We start from the raw sequence: 18927 nt of genomic DNA on the forward strand, positions 1-18927 counted from the left end.
CTGAGTCTGGAATGTGTGAGGATACTATGGAAAGTGTGAAAGAGATTCAGAAAGAAGCAACTGAGGAAGAGAAACGAGTATGGAGAGAAAGTACAGGCAAGTTGGACTCGAATGGATGTTGGATTGATTTGACAGAACAGCAGCGTTGGATGTTGCCTGATGCGTATGTGCTTGCAGTAGTGACGATGGCGCATGGAGTAGCGCATATAAGTTCTAAAGGAATCTGTAAGATGTTGGCTCCGGTCTGGAAAAATGAGGGAATCAGTAAGTGTGCAGAAAGAGTGGTGAAAAATTGCATGGTGTGCTTGATACACAATCCTGGCAAGGGAACTCCAACTCCAGCTGGTCATTTCGCTCCTCCTTCCTGCCCTTTTGAAGTGATTCAATTAGATTTCATTCACATGGACCGCTGTAATAATTTAAAATATGTCCTAGTGGTGGTTTGTGCTTTTTCCAGGTGGATAGAAGCATACCCACTAAAGGACAACACTGCCCTATCAACTGCCAAAATTCTTCTCAAGGAATATTTCCCTAGATACGGAATGCCACGGATTGTATGGTCAGATAATGGAAGTGAGTTTATAGGGAAAGTTATGCAGAGTGTGTGTGCCGGCCTAGGGCTGAAACAGAAATTCCACAGTGCGAACCATCCCCAGTCGGCTGGTTTAGTGGAGGGTTACAATGGCACCCTCAAGCTGAAAATAGCTAAAATACAAGCATCCACAGGTTTAGCCTGGCCAGACGCACTTCCTTTGGCCTTGTTATCAACGAGAGCAACTGTACATTCTAGAGTAGGGCTTAGCCCTTATGAAATCGTTTTTGGCCGTCCGGCAAATATTTGGGGTGTGCCGAGGCCTAAAAAGTTTTGTTCTCTAGAATATCCTATGTTGATAGACTACCTTTACGACTTGACTGCTAAATTGAGTCTTATTCATCAACAGGTTTTCGATGCTTTGCCAAAACCTCCGGAGAGTCCAGGGCATCAGCTGAAACCGGGAGACCTCGTCGTCATCAAAAACTTCGCGAGGACGAAGAACCTTCAGCCGAGATTCGTTGGCCCCTTCCAAGTCCTTCTTACAACCAGGACAGCAGTTCGTGTGGCTGGACGCAAACACTGGGTGCACGCGTCACATGTAAAGCGTGTACCCTTGCCACTTCCTTATGACGACTGGGTGAAGAAGGGAATTGGTTCCTCCGAATTCGAAAGTACACCGAAGTTCATCCCTTTCAGCGATGCCGAATTGATCTCTGACTCTCCTTCTAAAAAACCTCCTTTGAACACTGAACATTTGTCACCTGCATCAAAAAAGACTCTGTCATCTGCGAACCTGAACACTGCAACAGCTACCAGTGAAACGCTTTTTGCCGATCAGACAGTACCTACGAAGCAGAGATATAACTTACAAAGCCGTAAAATGGACAAATAAAGCAGGCAACTGCATACTGTGATGTTTTTGAAATATTGAACTTTTGCCCTCAGCCAGGAAGTTTGCTATTGTTTTATTGTTTTAAAAAATTGCCTTGCCGTCTGGGTAGCCGTAGGGTCGTGGCTGTGTGCCTAGTTGAATCTGCGGGGGTCTAACACAAGGTCGATCTTTCTGTTGGTTCTGGGAACTCCCAGGGCTGATAGAGGCATTTTCATCTACGTACACATCATCAGTGGTCGCGAGCGGATTGTAGAAGATGGAGCTTCCTGCGCTGCAACGAGAAAATGTGATTTACGTTCGCAGAAACAGACTTTATAGAATTCTTCATAGCAAATGCTTTTTGATGCAATGTGCCATTACATTCTTGATTATTTTAGCAACATTGGTGGGTGGAACTGTTTTCAGTATAAATTTGATTTTTGTGCCAGTTACTACAGTACCTCCCCTTGATCCTGCTATTTCTACTGTTTCTTCTATACACTCTTTTCACTCGTTTCCGGAACATGAGCAAGCCCGACGCTCAGAATTCATTAACAACACTTTTGTACAGCTCTTACACCAACACCAACTGGTAGTTAACACTACAGACTGCTGGGTGTGTGGCTTGATACCTCACACTATGGATAAAGGTATTCCCTATCTGGTTTTGCCTTTCAGCTACAATGGATCATTTCAGGCCCTTCAAACCATCTTTGCTTATGCCCTTGAAACCTATCCTCCACGTCCACCGCGTTCCACTAAATATAACTCCGCCAACAAAGCCTTAGTCCAGGAAATTATTGACATGGTCAAGGACGTCAATAATACTCCATCATACCCTAGAGACGAATTGCGAGTATATTTAAGTTGGAATACTTCAGAGTATCGCCTTAGTTTAGGAGAAAGCAAGCGTAAAAGCTCAACTCCAATCTGGGTCGTACCTCACCGAGGTCAGGTCTGTTTGCAAGGTAATGGGAGAAATCCGAGAGCTCAGCTAGGGAGGAGTGAGTGCGTAGAGACTTATGTGTTTCCGGCTAACTCTTCCCCTGCCTTTCTCACTGCTAGGGGTACATACTTCATTTGTCGAGACAGAGCTTATACATGGTTGCCTGCCGACTTTTCAGGATCATGTTATATTGCTCGATTGTTGCCTCCGACATACACTGCTTCATCTGATTACCACAAAACCAGAGTAGCGAGAGGTGTCTTCAGCAAGGAAGATACCGCTGGTCAGGAAGCTGGAGACTTCTTCAAAGGTTTCCTCCCGTTCTGGGGGCCTATGGCCAATAGTAGAAATATACGTCAGCTAACACGGGTAGTTGAATCTACTATTACCGAAACTGCGGGTGCCCTTAGCAACCTAACAGCTGAGCTTCAGGCGGATAGACTCATGACGTTGCAGAATCGTATGGTTCTAGACGTTATACTTGCAGATCGAGGTGGGGTATGCAGAATGATCCAATCGAGCTGCTTGTCTTTATTCCTAATAATGCTCCAACAGTCTATGAGGCGATCTCTAAGCTACACAAGATTTCCGACTCTATTCACGTAGATAAGGGAAACTGGTCCTTCATGGAGTGGTTTTGGACTCTGATCTCAGCGTGGGGATGGAAGGTTCTAATGGTCATTGGTGTCATCTTAGTATTCCTATTCTCATGCTGCCTGATTATCCAGTGTGGTCCTGCTCTGTGTAGTTTTTGTGCTGCAACTTGTTTCAGAAAACCACCTGCGTTTGGAGAAAAGGCGCGAGAAAGGATGATGATACAACAGCATGTCACTGACCTGATGAGCATAGAATTGGATTCTGACATAGATTGAGTAATTGCCTATGTAAGGGCAAAAGGAGGGTCTGAGGTTCCGTGACGATTTGAACCCGTGTTTTCAAATTTGTCGGAAATACATAATATTGGTATCAGCGAACCGCAAATGATCCATTTAGCATACCCTGGTGTTTTCGCTATGCTACGAGCAAGAGCACTCCTTTTATGAACACATTTCTGATCTACCCACGGCATCCATCTTAGATCACGGCAGCCATTTTGTGTTTCTTGCCCTCACATACGCAATAACCTCTGATCACTTCATTTCGATTAAGGACACGTAGCCTTAGCCGGAGATTCACCTCCTTCATGACACGTGCACCTTAAACCAGATCACGCTGTAGCTGCATGACTCGACAAAGGCTGCCTCCTCTGCCCGAGGCCAGTCCTGCTAAACTGGTCTTCGTGTCCATTGTCCTGATCACGATTAAGCGGCCGAAACCGGTAGCCTTGCCCATTTACAACCCACAAGCATCTCTTATCCCGCTTTCCTATCTTCCACACCTGGCTCCGTTCCTTTCTTTCTGAATCTTTATTAGGGGGAGGTAACGAAATTTACGATGAGGCGGTCCGGCTCTTGAATGCAATATTGACAAGGGATTGTGATGAACTAGTGGGAACCCCTCTTCGTAGATGTTTCGTATCAGATTTTATCAACGGTTCCTGTGTACGCCAAATATTTATTGTTTATGACACAAAGGTTTTGGGAATGTACCAACATGTGAAGAATTCGCCTGAAGGCCAAAATTTAGTATATAAGGAGCAACCCACTTTGTACAATTTGAACAGGCTCCTAGTTACTGCCCATGTGTAGTTTCTGTGACTTCTGTGTCCCTGCAGTAATAAACCTTTGGTCTTTGACGCCACCACCGAGAAGCCCGTGTTTCTGTTCATTTGTGCACCAAGACAGGTGGAACTCCGGGGTCTTTGGGTGTTGTTCCCTGACACCTCTGGACGGAACCAAAAAGTCCAGAACTCCAACCAGAGCCTCCTCCTCACTTCTTGAGACCGCCCTCTACACTCCAGAGCCTCCTCTAACTTCTTGAGACTCCCTCTACACACCAGAGCCTCCTCCTCACTTCTTGAGACCGCCCTCAACACACCAGAGCCTCCTCTAACTTCTTGAGACCCCCCTCTACACTCCAGAGCCTCCTCCTCACTTCTTGAGACCTCCCTCTACACACCAGAGCCTCCTCTCACTTCTTGAGACCTCCCACGACACACCAGAGCCTCCTCCTCACTTCTTGAGACCTCCCACGACACACCAGAGCCTCCTCTAACTTCTTGAGACCTCCCTCAACACATCAGAGCCTCCTCACTTCTTGAGACCTCCCTCAACACACCAGAGCCTCCTCTAACTTCTTGAGACCCCCCTCTACACTCCAGAGCCTCCTCTAACTTCTTGAGACCTCCCTCTACACACCAGAGCCTCCTCTCACTTCTCAAGACCTCCCTCTACACACCAGAGCCTTCTCCTCACTTCGTGAGACCTCCCTCTACACACCAGAGCCTCTCTCTCACTTCTTGAGACCTCCCTCTACACACCAGAGCCTCATCCTCACTTCTTGAGACCGCCCTCAACACACCAGAGCCTCCTCTAACTTCTTGGGACCTCCCTCTACACACCAGAGCCTCCTCTCACTTCATGAGACCTCACTCTACACACCAGAGCCTCCTCCTCGCTTCTTGAGACTCCCTGTACACACCAGAGCCTCCTCCTCACTTCTTGAGACCGCCCTCAACACACCAGAGCCTCCTCTAACTTCTTGAGACCCCCTCTACACTCCAGAGCCTCCTCCTCACTTCTTGAGACCTCCCTCTACACACCTTAGCCTCCTCCTCACTTCTTGAGACTCCCTCTACACACCAGAGCCTCCTCCTCACTTCTTGAGACCGCCCTCTACACTCCAGAGCCTCCTCTAACTTCTTGAGACCCCCCTCTACACTCCAGAGCCTCCTCCTCACCTCTTGAGACCTCCCTCAACACATTAGAGCCTCCTCCTCACTTCTTGAGACCTCCCTCTACACTCCAGAGCCTCCTCCTCACTTCATGAGACCTCTCTCTACACACCAGAGCCTCCTCCTCACTTCTTGAGACCTCCCTTTACACACTAGATCCTCCTCCTCACTTCCTGAGACCTCCCTCAACACACCAGAGCCTCCTCTAACTTCTTGAGACCCCCCTCTACACTCCAGAGCCCCCTCCTCACTTCTTGAGACCTCCCTCTACACACCAGAGCCTCCTCTCACTTTATGAGACCTCCCTCGACACACCAGAGCCTCCTCTCACTTCTTGAGACCTCCCTCTACACACCAGATCCTCCTCCTCACTTCTCGAGACCTCCCTCTTCACACCAGAGCCTCCTCCTCCCTTCTTGAGACCTCCCTCAACACACCAGAGCCTCCTCTCACTTCTCGAGACCTCCCTCTACACTCCAGAGCCTCCTCTCACTTCTTGAGACCTCCCTCTACACTCCAGAGCCTCTTCTCACTTCTTGAGACCTTCTCTACACTCCAGAGCCTCCTCCTCACTTCATAAGACCTCCCACGACACACCAGAGCCTCCTCTCAATTCTTGAGACCCCTCTACACACCAGAGCCTCCTCCTCCCTTCTCGAGACCTCCCTCTTCACACCAGAGCCTCCTCTCACCTCTTGAGTTCTGGAAGAAGCTGAAAACCTGGTCCTTTGTATAAGCACCTTGGTGACCCCAAACCTACACACCCGCCCAAGATCCCGGATACCTTCTTGCGTTATAAGTGCACTTTACAAATCAATATAACTTAACAATCTCAGACATTGGGGTGTTGTATGAGATATTGTGAGGTCGAGCTGTGCCGCACCATGCTGGGCATTAACACTCACAAGGTGATGGGAGGAACGCTCGCAATAAGGTGAAGTGGTAGGAAGGTAACGTTTTATTGCATCATTTATGTTATAAATCAACACAAATCATCTAAACCATCCTCAATCCCCTCTACTAATAATACTCAGAAACTGTCCAAATAAATCCATTAATATTCCTTGATTTTCATTACAATGATTTTCCCTTTTTCTTCATTAAAATACCCGGTACAATGTTATTATTTTATTACCATGATATTAAGATTTCATGTGAGAATCCAAAACTCAATTTGTTAATGCCACTGTCACATTCAATGAGATAGATTATTTCTAATACGTCATGAAACAAGCCCTACAAATCCCCAAAGTCGGCCTATTTAGAATACTTCAGTAAATTATTAAACTCTAAAATCATAAAATTCATCATCTTGCTGGTTCTTGAAATTCTTCAGATGAATGTGACCATAAAACCCTATTCTTATTTCCAGTAATCATCTGCCTCTGACTGTTCTGATGTCTCTTCCTTACAAACTGATTTCACCTGCTTATTTCTCAATTCTTGTAGATAGGTCACAAGCAAAGGATAGCACAATTCTTTTCGAATACACATTGTGAAATGGCGTCGAGTCATTTGATGATCAGACTCATTCCCCCATCCCCCGGACTGCGGCAGTGGGACACATGGGGGCCGAGATGTATCCCTTCCTTCCACCCTCTGGCTTCAGATACAGCTGCCTTGTCTTGGAGGGTTCATGAGTCCAGTGTGGGTTCTTGTACTGTGCTGCCACAGCATACATCTATTTCAGTAGCCCTTTTCATTAGCGTCTTCCTCGTTAACTTTGGGATTGCAGATTGTTTTTATATTGTAGATAATTAGAAATGTCTTAATATCAGTCCCAACTCAGGTTCCAGCCTTGTACTCAGGTTTTCTTCCAGATCTTCTCTGATAAGGCCCTTTAAACTAGACAATGGTGCATTCTCACTATCAGGTGAATAATTAACCAGATTAATATAGTTTAAGGGAGCTAGCTGCTTTAGTCCAGATTCTAATCTTATCCAAGCGTGCGATGTACCAGATCGAAACTTAAACATTTTCCGTACAATATTTATAAACAAGGAGTTTGACACCTCCAACTTTTATTTGTTAAAAATAATGGTTTTGTATAACTGGACCAGACATATTTTTATTGTCTTTACCATAAGTGTGGGGCCCATAGTCACCCCCCCCCCCCCATACAGATGTGTAAAGTGTGGAATGGAGCCAGATGTTGCCGACACTCTATTTTTAATCTGGTCTAAATTTGAGGTCCATTTTAAATCAAAGGACACCCCCAAATAAGTGTGTTCTGCAACTTGCTCTGTGACTTTCTCCACCTGCCACTTAAATCTGAACTTTGGGTTTCTATAATTAATAAAGAGAAAATGATTCGTCAATTAAAAAATGACAAATGTATTTTATTTATTTATATATTTAGGAGTTTATAAAGTGCACAGCTACCCCCAACGAGGGAGTCCTGGCACTAATGCAGACGGCAGATGATAGGTGCAGAATGGGGAACTAGAGGTTGGTAAACAACCAGGTCTTCAAGGCACGTTGAAAGATGGGCTCTCTGACTCAGAAGAGCGGAGAGAGAGTGTCAGGGCCTTCCAGATTTTGCCACCCATTCTAGCCTTGCAAAAACGGGGGGTAGCAAGGATCCGAAGATGGTTCGATCTGAGGGCCCGGCTGTGTTGATATGCAGGGCCATGTCGGTCTTGATGGCCGCTCTCGGTCTGCCCTTCGGGCCAGTGCCCGGTATTCTCGACTATTCCCTATTAAGAGCTCTTCCACTTCCAATGTACAGCTGTGCGGCTCAAAGCCCGTTTTACTTGAGGAGCCATTGCGGGGTCTGGACTTTTTCCCTTCAACGCTGATATTAACTCTCTCCTTTGCTGCATGAGCTGCGATCCTCTGCTCCGCTCTTATGTTTTAGGGAAGGATTAAAAACCCGGCTTTTGGGCCAACTCTAGATTTGACTGTCCGGCCGGACTCTCAGCCGCCTAGGAGCAGCTGCGCGTGGTACAGATGCTGGTGATTGATTCATCGATTGATGGATTGATTGATTGATATGTTTTTTATTTCTGATTGACGGGCTAACCAAGTACCTGACCATCTTTTCGTTTTTTTTTATTTTAAATTTTTTTTAATATTCATGCTTTAATGTTCTTTGCTCTCTGAAGGAATTTTTTTTTTTTAATTAGTGCACTTATGTTTCTTTTCATTGCGTATCCGTTTGTCGGTGCAACTGGCTCTATTTGCTCCTTTATTTGAGGAGGTAGCGGCCGTTGATAACACATCCCAGATATTATCCCATAAGGCTCCCCCCCCCTCACAACTGACAGCCCTGCTCCTCTCATGGCATCTGGTGCTTTGTTCTCAGTCCAGACCTTGGTTATGGCCCTCAGAGGTCATTATTCCACGATAATCCTCGTCTTATCCTCTCTCTACACTTGTTATTGTACCCAGAGGTTGCAAACCTACTAACTCTCACATTTAAACAGATCCTCTGCGCCTCATGGTCCCTCTCGGGTCTACTGATGGTTCCAAAGTCAGTGCAAAGGTGGAAGTTACAACCCGATCATGTTGATCGCGGTATGTTACAACGCAGGCTTTACAACGCAAGTCATTAAAACGACTTGCGCTGGAGGGCGCTGGACTTAGGGACAGAAGAATTTACAATTCCAACACCAGTCTACGTACAGTAGGGAAGGTGTTGGAATAGGAAACCATACGATTCCTTAGCTTACAGCGCCATCCAGCGCGTCGTTGTAAACCTACAGCGGTGAAACACCCGCGTTGTAAAGGTCGTCTCCCGATCAGTGCTTACCTTGTTGCTGTGGCCCTGCGTGTACACTCGGCTGGCTCATCTGCCTTTGTTCTGCCATCCAGCTGTTGAAAGCCAAGGTTACACAGTCTTATAGATCTGTCCTCTTCCATATGAAGTACATGTTTTCATGTCAATATAATGTGGACTACTAATAATAATCATTCTGCTCAGCAAACTGCCTTTTTTCCTAACCGAGACATCGATCAAAGACTCAATATCTACCATGAAGCGCTGTGTTGTTCTCAGGTGAAGGGGTTTGGTGTGCAACAAAATGAAGGAGCGGAATGCGGCCCAATTGATCCCCAGATGCTGGCATTCATCTAGGCATCCCGCCCAGCACAACACATCAAACTGAGGCTGTGTTTCGCGCTGTCTGCTTCTTTTGGAATGTGTTGTTATATTTGAGTTTGTGAGTCTCACACTGCACAGCTGTGTGTTGTGTTACAGGCCTGTTTAGGATGGTGCTGACCCTGGCTTGTTCACATTCCTGTGTATGGTTTTGTCTCTCACCTCCACAGAGTTGTGCTCGTTGTCATATTTCATTCATGTTCTACTTCATCATTCCCGCGCTAAAGTGTGTTTGGCAACTTCTCGGAGGGGTTCTGTCCTCCTTCTTTATGGAACTGGTCCTGACTCACTCTTCTGATGCTTTTAGTTCTCTGAGACGGGCATCCCATAATGTGACTTATTTAATGTTACACTTACTCACTTTACAGTCAGTGTTTGAAAGAGACCCACATGTGTTTAGTGAGATCCAATGAGGTCCATGGAGGCCTCTGGCAGCGTCTGAAGCAGCATCATTCAAGCCTGGGTCATTGGCCTAACCCCAATAGTAATTTAACTCCAATAACATATTAGCATTATCCGTGTTACACAACCATAGCATGAAATAGCAGTGACTGAAGAACTGTTGATGTAGAGGAGACTATCGGTGAGAGGGCTTTGACCCCGCGCCATCTTGGTTCAGAAGCTGTCCTCCTCGACCTCTAGCTCGGGTCGGGCTCTCTTCAGTTCATCAAGCTTAGACGGATCGATTGAAGGCACTGGAATCCTGTGGGGACAAGAGAAGGTCAGATAATATTATGGACATAAATCACAACAAATAATCCAGTACACGCAGCACTTATGACATAACTGAGTGTATATCCATGAGAAGATCCACCAACCACCGCAGAGACCACAGGGTTCAAGTACCACTTCCCCTCCCCCAGCCACCCTCGACCGTCTCTAAACACAATACAAGCCGATAAATACTGATACACACTGCAAACATAAATTCATCAAAGCTGCCAGAGTCAGTGCCCACTGCCCATCATTCTTTTCATCCTGGGTGAACCCAGGGTTAGGACACAATCAAGCGAGAAACAAGGGGGAGACACCATAGCGGGCCCTTTAGAGCTCTCTGACTCCCACGTGCCCGGTGGTACGAATGCACGAGCGCATCCGCTGCACCAATCGAACACCGCTGTATGGGGAGAGGTAACCATGACAACGATAAATCACAGTGAGATTAAACAAACCAGCCTTGATGACTCACAAACAATTGCGATTTTAGGTCATCACACTCATGAATTGGAGACATGTGGCTAAAGTATGGAAGGTCCCCTCTCCCTGAGAATGAGGGAAGAAGATTGTAAGAGCTGGAGGAGCCACCGCCCCACACTCCGCAGGATTATTCCTACCCTGCTCCTCACACCTCATGGGTGAGTACACATGATGCCCCACCTGCTCCTCACACCTCATAGGCAGGTACAAGTGATGTCCCACCTGCTCCTCACACCTCATAGGCAGGTACAAGTGATGTCCCACCTACTCCTCACACCTCATAGGCAGGTACAAGTGATGTCCCACCTACTCCTCACACCTCATAGGCAGGTACAAGTGATGTCCCACCTACTCCTCACGCCTCATAGGCAGGTACATGCAAGTGCGGTGCATCCATTGGGGCATTGGGGCGTAGCCCCACTAAGCCACATGTACACACAGTCACTCAAGCGCAATCTCACTGAATAAATTATTATACGCGTGTCCCGGGCGCCCGATTGAAAATACGCTACTGAAGCCAGGGCCTGGGGCAGGGGCTGGGCTGCAGCAGCTGAGTGACAGTCCAGACTCAGCTACCTGCAGCAGTAGATACAGTACGCCTGTGAATTTTTGGGCTAGGACCAGCCCGAACATGAGCGCAACAATCTTCCCGAGTCAGGGACCCAAGGGGTGCTACTTCATACAGCAGTGCCGGGGCCGCTGCCTCCGGGTCTCATTACGGGCGAAGAGTAACTGTGTCCCCCTAGCCAATCCTGGCGCTGCATGCAGCACCAGGATTGGATGGTCCACCTCGCAGAAGGGCAGGCAAAATGAGGCAATCCATTTATTGGGTGCCGCGCCGCGGGGTGGTGGCACTGCCACCGCCGCACTTATGTATGGAGAATCACTGTGTGACTTCATGAGAAGTCATGCAGTGATTGGCCATTTTCGGGTGGTGACGTTCAGGCTGAGGGTCCCAGCGCAGCAGGCCGACTCGACATCGACGACTCCCTCACGTGTTTGTCAGTGAGTGATCATTTAAGCCCTACTTTTTGTTGCCTCGGAATCGGATGCCCAGCTCTGCTTCTGTTATGTAATTGTGACTGGCGATTGTGTCTCCTCCACTCATGTATGTAGTGGGTATCTATGCTGTGTTTTTGCTTTAACTCCCGTAAACTTTTTATAAAGTACAAAGCAGGTTGGGGGTGGGGTGGGAGCTGTACACCATGGACCAGTAGTGAGCCATGAGCAAAAGAGGCTTGTGCGTGCTACAAAACACCAGTTGCTTTACTGTGGGATGTATGACGTTACAACGCATGCTTTTACCACGCGTGCCTTTACAACCCGGTTTTTACAACGCACGCCTTTACAACGCATAGTGCTTTGGGGCGCTGGATAGTGAATAGTTTAATTTACTATTCCAACTCCAGTCCCCGTGGATAGTAGGGAAGATGTTGGATAGTACATTAAACCTATTCCCTATCCTAGAGCACCCCCCAGCGCAATGCAATGTAATGGTTTGCATTGTAAAAGTTGCGTCGTAAAGGCACTGCGTGGTAAAAGTTGCATTGTAAAGGATGTTCCCCTTTACTGTGACATGGGACTCTTGCAGAGTTGGGGCTTCACGTTGTTTCAAGCAGTAGATACATCCAGAGTCCATGCATCTCTGAACAGGGGTAGTCGCCCTCAGACGGTCCTCGTAATAGCTCCCAGCCTTCCACCCCAAGGTGTGACAAGCACAGTCAGCGCACAGCGGTGCCACCGAATCTGCACCCGGTAAATACCGCGGCTGCTGGTACCACTGTTTATTATCACATACCCAATTTTACAAATATAGAAATAAAAGTGCATGTTTCTTTCTGTCTCATTTTGAGAAGAAGGGGGTCTGTAAGAGTACGTGTTAACTACAATCATGCATAAAAAGGGGTGACAAACAGACAGGGAGAAAGACAGAGAACGAAAGATCAACTACACAGGAAATTTGCAACAAAACAAAACGACAAACGTGGCTGGAATCGAGTTAACGCAGGGTTGGATTTATGAAAAGTGGAAATATCGCTTTATCGCAAAAAAATGAAAAACAGTAGTCCCCTCCACCGCTAGGCTAAAGAAAAGAATTACAGTGCAATTACTCGTAACATCTGCTAATTAAAGACCACAACAGAGCGAAATAACGAAATGCGTGATAATTAATTCAATCACAAAGTCATGCGTGATTGGTCCGCATAAAGCATTCCTACCAATCAAGGATTTATGAATTAAAACTGAACTCTAGATAAAATAAAAATACTAATAATACATTTGCGTTTGTCGTTTCATACTCGCAGGATCATAATTAATGATAACGAAACTGAATTTTAGTTCGTAGTGTGTGACTTTATGTGAATTAACAATTCGAACAACCCGGCCATGATGTCAATCCGTTGCTTTCACTGCACCAATCAGTGCCATCTGGGACCTGGAGGCACCAGCTCCAGAGACGCTTGTTTGGGGTTTCGAGGTGCAGTGCTCGTCACTTGCTGAACAGGCCATTCTGCCGCTCATGTCAGGGTTTGAGGCTCTGTGCGGATCGCTGTGCTCATGTCAGGGTTTGAGGCTCTGTGCGGATCGCTGTGCTCATGTCAGGGTGTGATGCTCTGTGTGGATCGCTGTGCTCATGTCAGGGTGTGATGCTCTGTGTGGATCGCTGTGCTCATGTCAGGGTTTGAGGCCCTGTGCGGATCGCTGTGCTCATGTCAGGGTTTGAGGCTCTGTGCGGATCGCTGTGCTCATGTCAGGGTGTGATGCTCTGTGTGGATCGCTGTGCTCATGTCAGGGTGTGATGCTCTGTGCGGATCGCTGTGCTCATGTCAGGGTGTGATGCTCTGTGTGGATCGCTGTGCTCATGTCAGGGTTTGAGGCTCTGTGCGGATCGTTGTGCTCATGTCAGGGTTTGAGGCTCTGTGCGGATCGCTGTGCTCATGTCAGGGTTTGAGGCTCTGTGCGGATCGCTGTGCTCATGTCAGGGTGTGATGCTCTGTGTGGATCGCTGTGCTCATGTCAGGGTTTGAGGCTCTGTGCGGATCGCTGTGCTCATGTCAGGGTGTGATGCTCTGTGTGGATCGCTGTGCTCATGTCAGGGTGTGATGCTCTGTGCGGATCGCTGTGCTCATGTCAGGGTGTGATGCTCTGTGTGGATCGCTGTGCTCATGTCAGGGTTTGAGGCTCTGTGCGGATCGTTGTGCTCATGTCAGGGTTTGAGGCTCTGTGCGGATCGCTGTGCTCATGTCAGGGTTTGAGGCTCTGTGCGGATCGCTGTGCTCATGTCAGGGTGTGATGCTCTGTGTGGATCGCTGTGCTCATGTCAGGGTTTGAGGCTCTGTGCGGATCGCTGTGCTCATGTCAGGGTGTGATGCTCTGTGTGGATCGCTGTGCTCATGTCAGGGTGTGATGCTCTGTGCGGATCGCTGTGCTAATGTCAGGGTGTGATGCTCTGTGCGGAGCGCTGTGCTCATGTCAGGGTTTGAGGCTCTGTGCGGATCACTGTGCTCATGTCAGGGTTTGAGGCTCTGTGCGTATTGCTGTGCTCATGTCAGGGTTTGAGGCTCTGTGCGGATCGCTGTGCTCATGTCAGGGTGTGAAGCTCTGTGCGGAGCGCTGTGCTCATGTCAGGGTGTGATGCTCTGTGCGGTTCGCTGGGCTCATGTCAGGGTGTGATGCTCTGTGCGGATCGCTGTGCTCATGTCAGGGTGTGATGCTCTGTGTGGATCGCTGTGCTCATGTCAGGGTTTGAGGCTCTTTGCGGATCGCTGTGCTCATGTCAGGGTGTGAAGCTCTGTGCGGAGCGCTGTGCTCATGTCAGGGTGTGATGCTCTGTGCTTAACTTGCAACGCCTCTGGAATAAGCCTTGACTGCTCGCGCCACGCAACCTAGAGGGTGAGCAGGAGTTATTTTAGGTGTGTAATCCCCTTGTCCTGACTAGAGGAGAGGGTCCCTACTTGTCACAAGTACCTACCTGTGCCAACTAGAGACCCCCAAATCTAACATTGGTAGGCAGCGGAAGGGATTCTGGATGTGCATTCGTGACTCATTTACAGTGACTGGTGAACACTACTTAGTGAGTGCAGACCATAACGATACCGCATACTTTTTGGTAGATTCCTTTTTGATTTTTGGATTACCTGTTTTTGAAAGATGCCTAACTCAGTAGAGAGAGCAGAATCCATAGTCTCTCTTGATCTTGAATGGGAAGAAGAGAAGCTACAAAGCTACAAAGAAACGCAGCTGAAGTACTTTTGCAAAAAGTTCACTGTGTCCACCTCTGGTTTCAGAGTGAAAGAAGAATACTACAAGGCTCTGAGGGCCTGGGTAGAAGCAAGGAAAACTCCTGAGATTGAGGAGGAAGACCTGGCAATTGTACAACAAGAAGGGCCTTTGGGCTCAAGAGGAAGGAAGGCACTTTCCCCTGCAGGTAGCATTGGCTCTAACAAAAGTCTGTCTCCAGAGGACTTGGAGGACAGAGAAAGATCAAGAAGGCATGAAATGGTGATGACCAATTTCAAGGTGAATAGGCAGCTAGAAATAAAAAATAGAAGGTTAGATTTCGAGGAAAAGAAAATACAGTTTGAGCATGAAAACGTTTTGAGGGAGTTGGAGTTAAAAGCTAAAAGTTTTGAAATTACTCCCTCTGGTGGCAGTGTACCGTCAGTACATACAGAAAGTAGAGAGTATATTCCAAAGAATGTGGTGAGAGAGTTTTACAAAAAGGATGATATTGGTCAGTGGTTCAGAGCCGAAGGGGCCCGACAGGTAGTCATGTTCCCCAGGGGCCACTGAAATGTTACAAGTGTGGTGATCTGGGTCATAAGGCGAATGATACCAGGTGCCACCTGTTTGGTAAACAAGCACCCACTGGTGCTCCGCCCCGGCAGGTGGCTAGTGTAGCCTTGGGGGAGGAGATTAATGTCCAAGGTGAGGGGTTCCCGCACAGATGACCCTTGTCTCTTTAGTAGACTGTGAGACGGTCTCAGAAGCTCAGCTACCCAGGAATACTAAGAAATATGGGCAGCGATTGACCGTCAATGGCCAAAAGGTGGAGGCTCTTAGAGATACAGGAGCCAGTGTGACAGCTGTCAGGTGTCACACCGGCTCAGGTTCCCTTTGAATAGGGGGGGGTCTCAGGTACTCTTCAGGTAGCTGTGAGGCCCGCCATGCATGTTGACTGTTTGTTGGGAAATGATTTGGAGAGCTCCCCTTGGGAAAAGGTGGAGAAGACAACATACTTGAAGATGGTTGGATTGCCTGACTGGCCGTGCGTGACCACCCGGTCAATGTCAGCCAGTAGGGGTTCTCAAGAGGACCTGGAGCCTGAGAGGGAGGCCCAGGACCCTGCCGAAGAGAGAAGTGGCGGGGCGCGGGAAACCGGCCCCGAAGTTCCCACGGCCCAGGAGCAGGTAGTCACTGAGGGGGATGCCCTGGAGGCTACTGGGGAGCAAGTAGCTGAACTGGGGGACCTGCCTGAGGAGACCCATTGGCAGCAAGAAGGAGGCCCCTCCAGAGAGGAATATTGCAAGGAACAGAGAGAGTGCCCTTCTCTTGTGGGCGTGCGGCAACAGGCTGCAACCCAGGCAGCAGGTGATCAGTCAGGGTCACACTTGATTTACTGGGAGAATGGTCTCCTGTATAGTGAGCCTAAGGTTGCTGAACCTGGATCAGCCCGTGTGCTGGTGGTACCCCAGAAGTTTAGAGCCTTCTTACTGGGGCTGGCTCATGATGTGCCGTTAGCAGGACATTTGGGGCAGGACAAGCCCTTTGACAGGCTTGTCACCCACTTTTATTTGCCCCAAATGCGCAAGAGTTCTGATACTCATTGCAGGACTTGTCAGACTTGTCAGGCAAGTGGAAAGAGTGGGAGGAAGTACAAGGCTCCTCTCCAGCCATTCCCTGTGGTCAGTACCCCCTTTGAGCGGGTGGAGATTGACATTGTGGGGCCACTGGACCCCAAGACAGCCATGGGCAACAGGTTCATCCTGGCCTTGGTGGACCATGCCACCCGGTACCCGGACGCCATACCTCTGTGGACAGTGACGGCCCCCGAAAGGCATGATAATGTATCTTGAGGAACCCATGAGCTGTAAGTGGGAAGTCCTCTTACCGTGCCTGCTGTTTGCATACCGGGAGGTGCCACAGAAATCTCTAGCGTTCAGTCCCTTTGAGCTTCTCTATGGGCACCCGGTCAGAGGACCTCTGAGTCTGGTCAAAAAAGGCTGGGAGCAATCTCCCAGGAAACTTCCCCAGGATGTATATAGCTACATGCTGGCCTTCAGGAACCAGACCAGGCGCTTCAGTGAACTCGCTCAGGCAAATCTGGAGGCCAGCCAGGATGAGATGAAGCGCTGGTATGACCAGAATGCCACTCTGGTAGAGCTTCAGCTTGGACAGAAGGTGTGGGTCATGCCCCCAGTGGAGCCCTGTGCACTCCAAGATAAGTGGACTAGACCTTTTGAGGTTGAGGAGCGCAAGAGTCAAGTTACCTACTTGGTGGACTTGCGGTCTCATAGGAAACCCTTGAGGGTCCTACATGTTAACCGCCTTAAGCCCCACTCGGAGAGGTCTGAAGTGGGCATGCTCTTAGCAACAGATGCTAGAATGGAGTAGGAGACTGAGCCTCTTCCTGACCTCCTGCCAGCCTCAGAGCAAGATGGGTCAATAGATGGAGTTAGCCTCTCTCCCACCCTGACCCCTGAGCAACAGAGTGACTGCCGTCTGTTGCTGGGACTGTTTCCTGATCTGTTCTCCCTGGTTCCTGGTGTCACAGATTGGTGCGTCCATGATGTGGACACAGGAGACAGCTTACCTGTAAAGCACAAGTCTTACAAGGTAACTAACACGGTGAGGGCTTGCATTAAAGAGGAGGTCTCAAAGATGCTTGCTCTTGGGGTGATTGAGTCCTCCAGCAGTCCTTGGGCCAGCCCAGTGGTCTTGGTCCCAAATGTTTCAGCGCCGGGTGCCACACCCCAACTCCGGTTCTGTGTGGACTACCGAGGGCTCAATTCAGTCACAAAGACTGACGCGCACCCCATCCCCAGAGCTGATGAGTTCATTGATCGGCTAGGGGCTGCACGGTACAAACAGTCTCTAAATGTTTCAAACCATCTAATGAATGACCAACTTGGGTTCTTAAGAATTTTTCATGCAAAGGTAGTGTATGCTGCTGTGGTGTTCAAGTAAACAATGGATTAATAGTCCAATAACCCATTTTTGCATGTACTACTCTTAACAACAATCGAGGAATATGTGCCACTGTAAGCAACATATAGGACAACATTTATTTTCTTTCCTCGCCTGGTATTACGGCTTTTTTTCTACATAGCCAGAGGTGCAGCAAGGTCAGAATGTATTGTTTTCTCATTACACAGGATATTAATTTTGTGCATTATCGGTATTCATGAGTACCTGGCGCATGTTCGCAATGTCTCAAAGACACCCTACAAACACGTAAAACATGAATTAATACCTAGATAATTAGGCACGGGCGTGCTTCATACCAAGACACAGGTTTGTAGTTAATATCCCGTTCACATGCTGCATACTAACCCATGGAAAGACGGATAGGAAAGATGTGCACCCTTCTGAATAAAAGATACATTTCTAAAGTGCTTTGCATGTCATACCCAAGCCACTAAATATAATTAAGTTACATGTAAACTACAAGTTATGGCATCGTTTAATAGAGACGGCATACCATATGTCAATACCTTCCGACTGCAATTTAGGAAAAGAAACCTCGGCCGCTGAGAGGACGCAATCCACCGCTGGCATTCCCTGTTCCGGGCCGCTCCTGCTGCAGCAGTTTCCAGGCGCTCTCAAAAGTGAAAGCGGGCGTGGCCGCTGAATGGAAGCGAGCATGTCCTCCGCCTCATGCAGAAGGTTCATAAAGGAAAGAGTACAGGCCCTGTGTAACAACCAAGTATAGGGGTCAGTAGCATGGGAGGATGCAAATGACAGTATGGCTGTACTGAGGAGGGACTAACAAGCCTCATAGCGAATCAGAAGACAGCATTTACAAAGGACAAACACACAAGCAAATGAAAAAATTAGGGCTGGGGAGTGGGCGAAGCTTCTCTCTGTACTGAACTATCACAGCGCTTGGGCGCTGGCTCACGCTCGACCTAAAAATGGCATAAAAAAGCAGGGGAGAAATGGAATGCAACAGGAGGGAGGTGTAGATTCTTATATCACACAGTAAACAAGCATTGGTATGGCCAATAGGTTTCGCCTTTTGGACCTTATAAGTATTTAGTTATGCAGCACAATATCCTTGGTGCAACAACATCAAGTGTTGCATGGCTAAACACTTATAAGGTCTCAAAGGCGAGACCTACTGCCTATGCCAATGCTTGTTTTTGGTAGGCATGGGAAGATTGAGTGATTTGCCCAGAATCACAGGATGTGGAGTCGACTCCGGGGCTGAAACCTTGGTTTCCCA

The sequence above is a fragment of the Lissotriton vulgaris genome, chromosome 6 (genome assembly GCF_964263255.1).
Source record: "Lissotriton vulgaris chromosome 6, aLisVul1.2, whole genome shotgun sequence".
Taxonomy (NCBI): Eukaryota; Metazoa; Chordata; class Amphibia; order Caudata; family Salamandridae; genus Lissotriton; species Lissotriton vulgaris.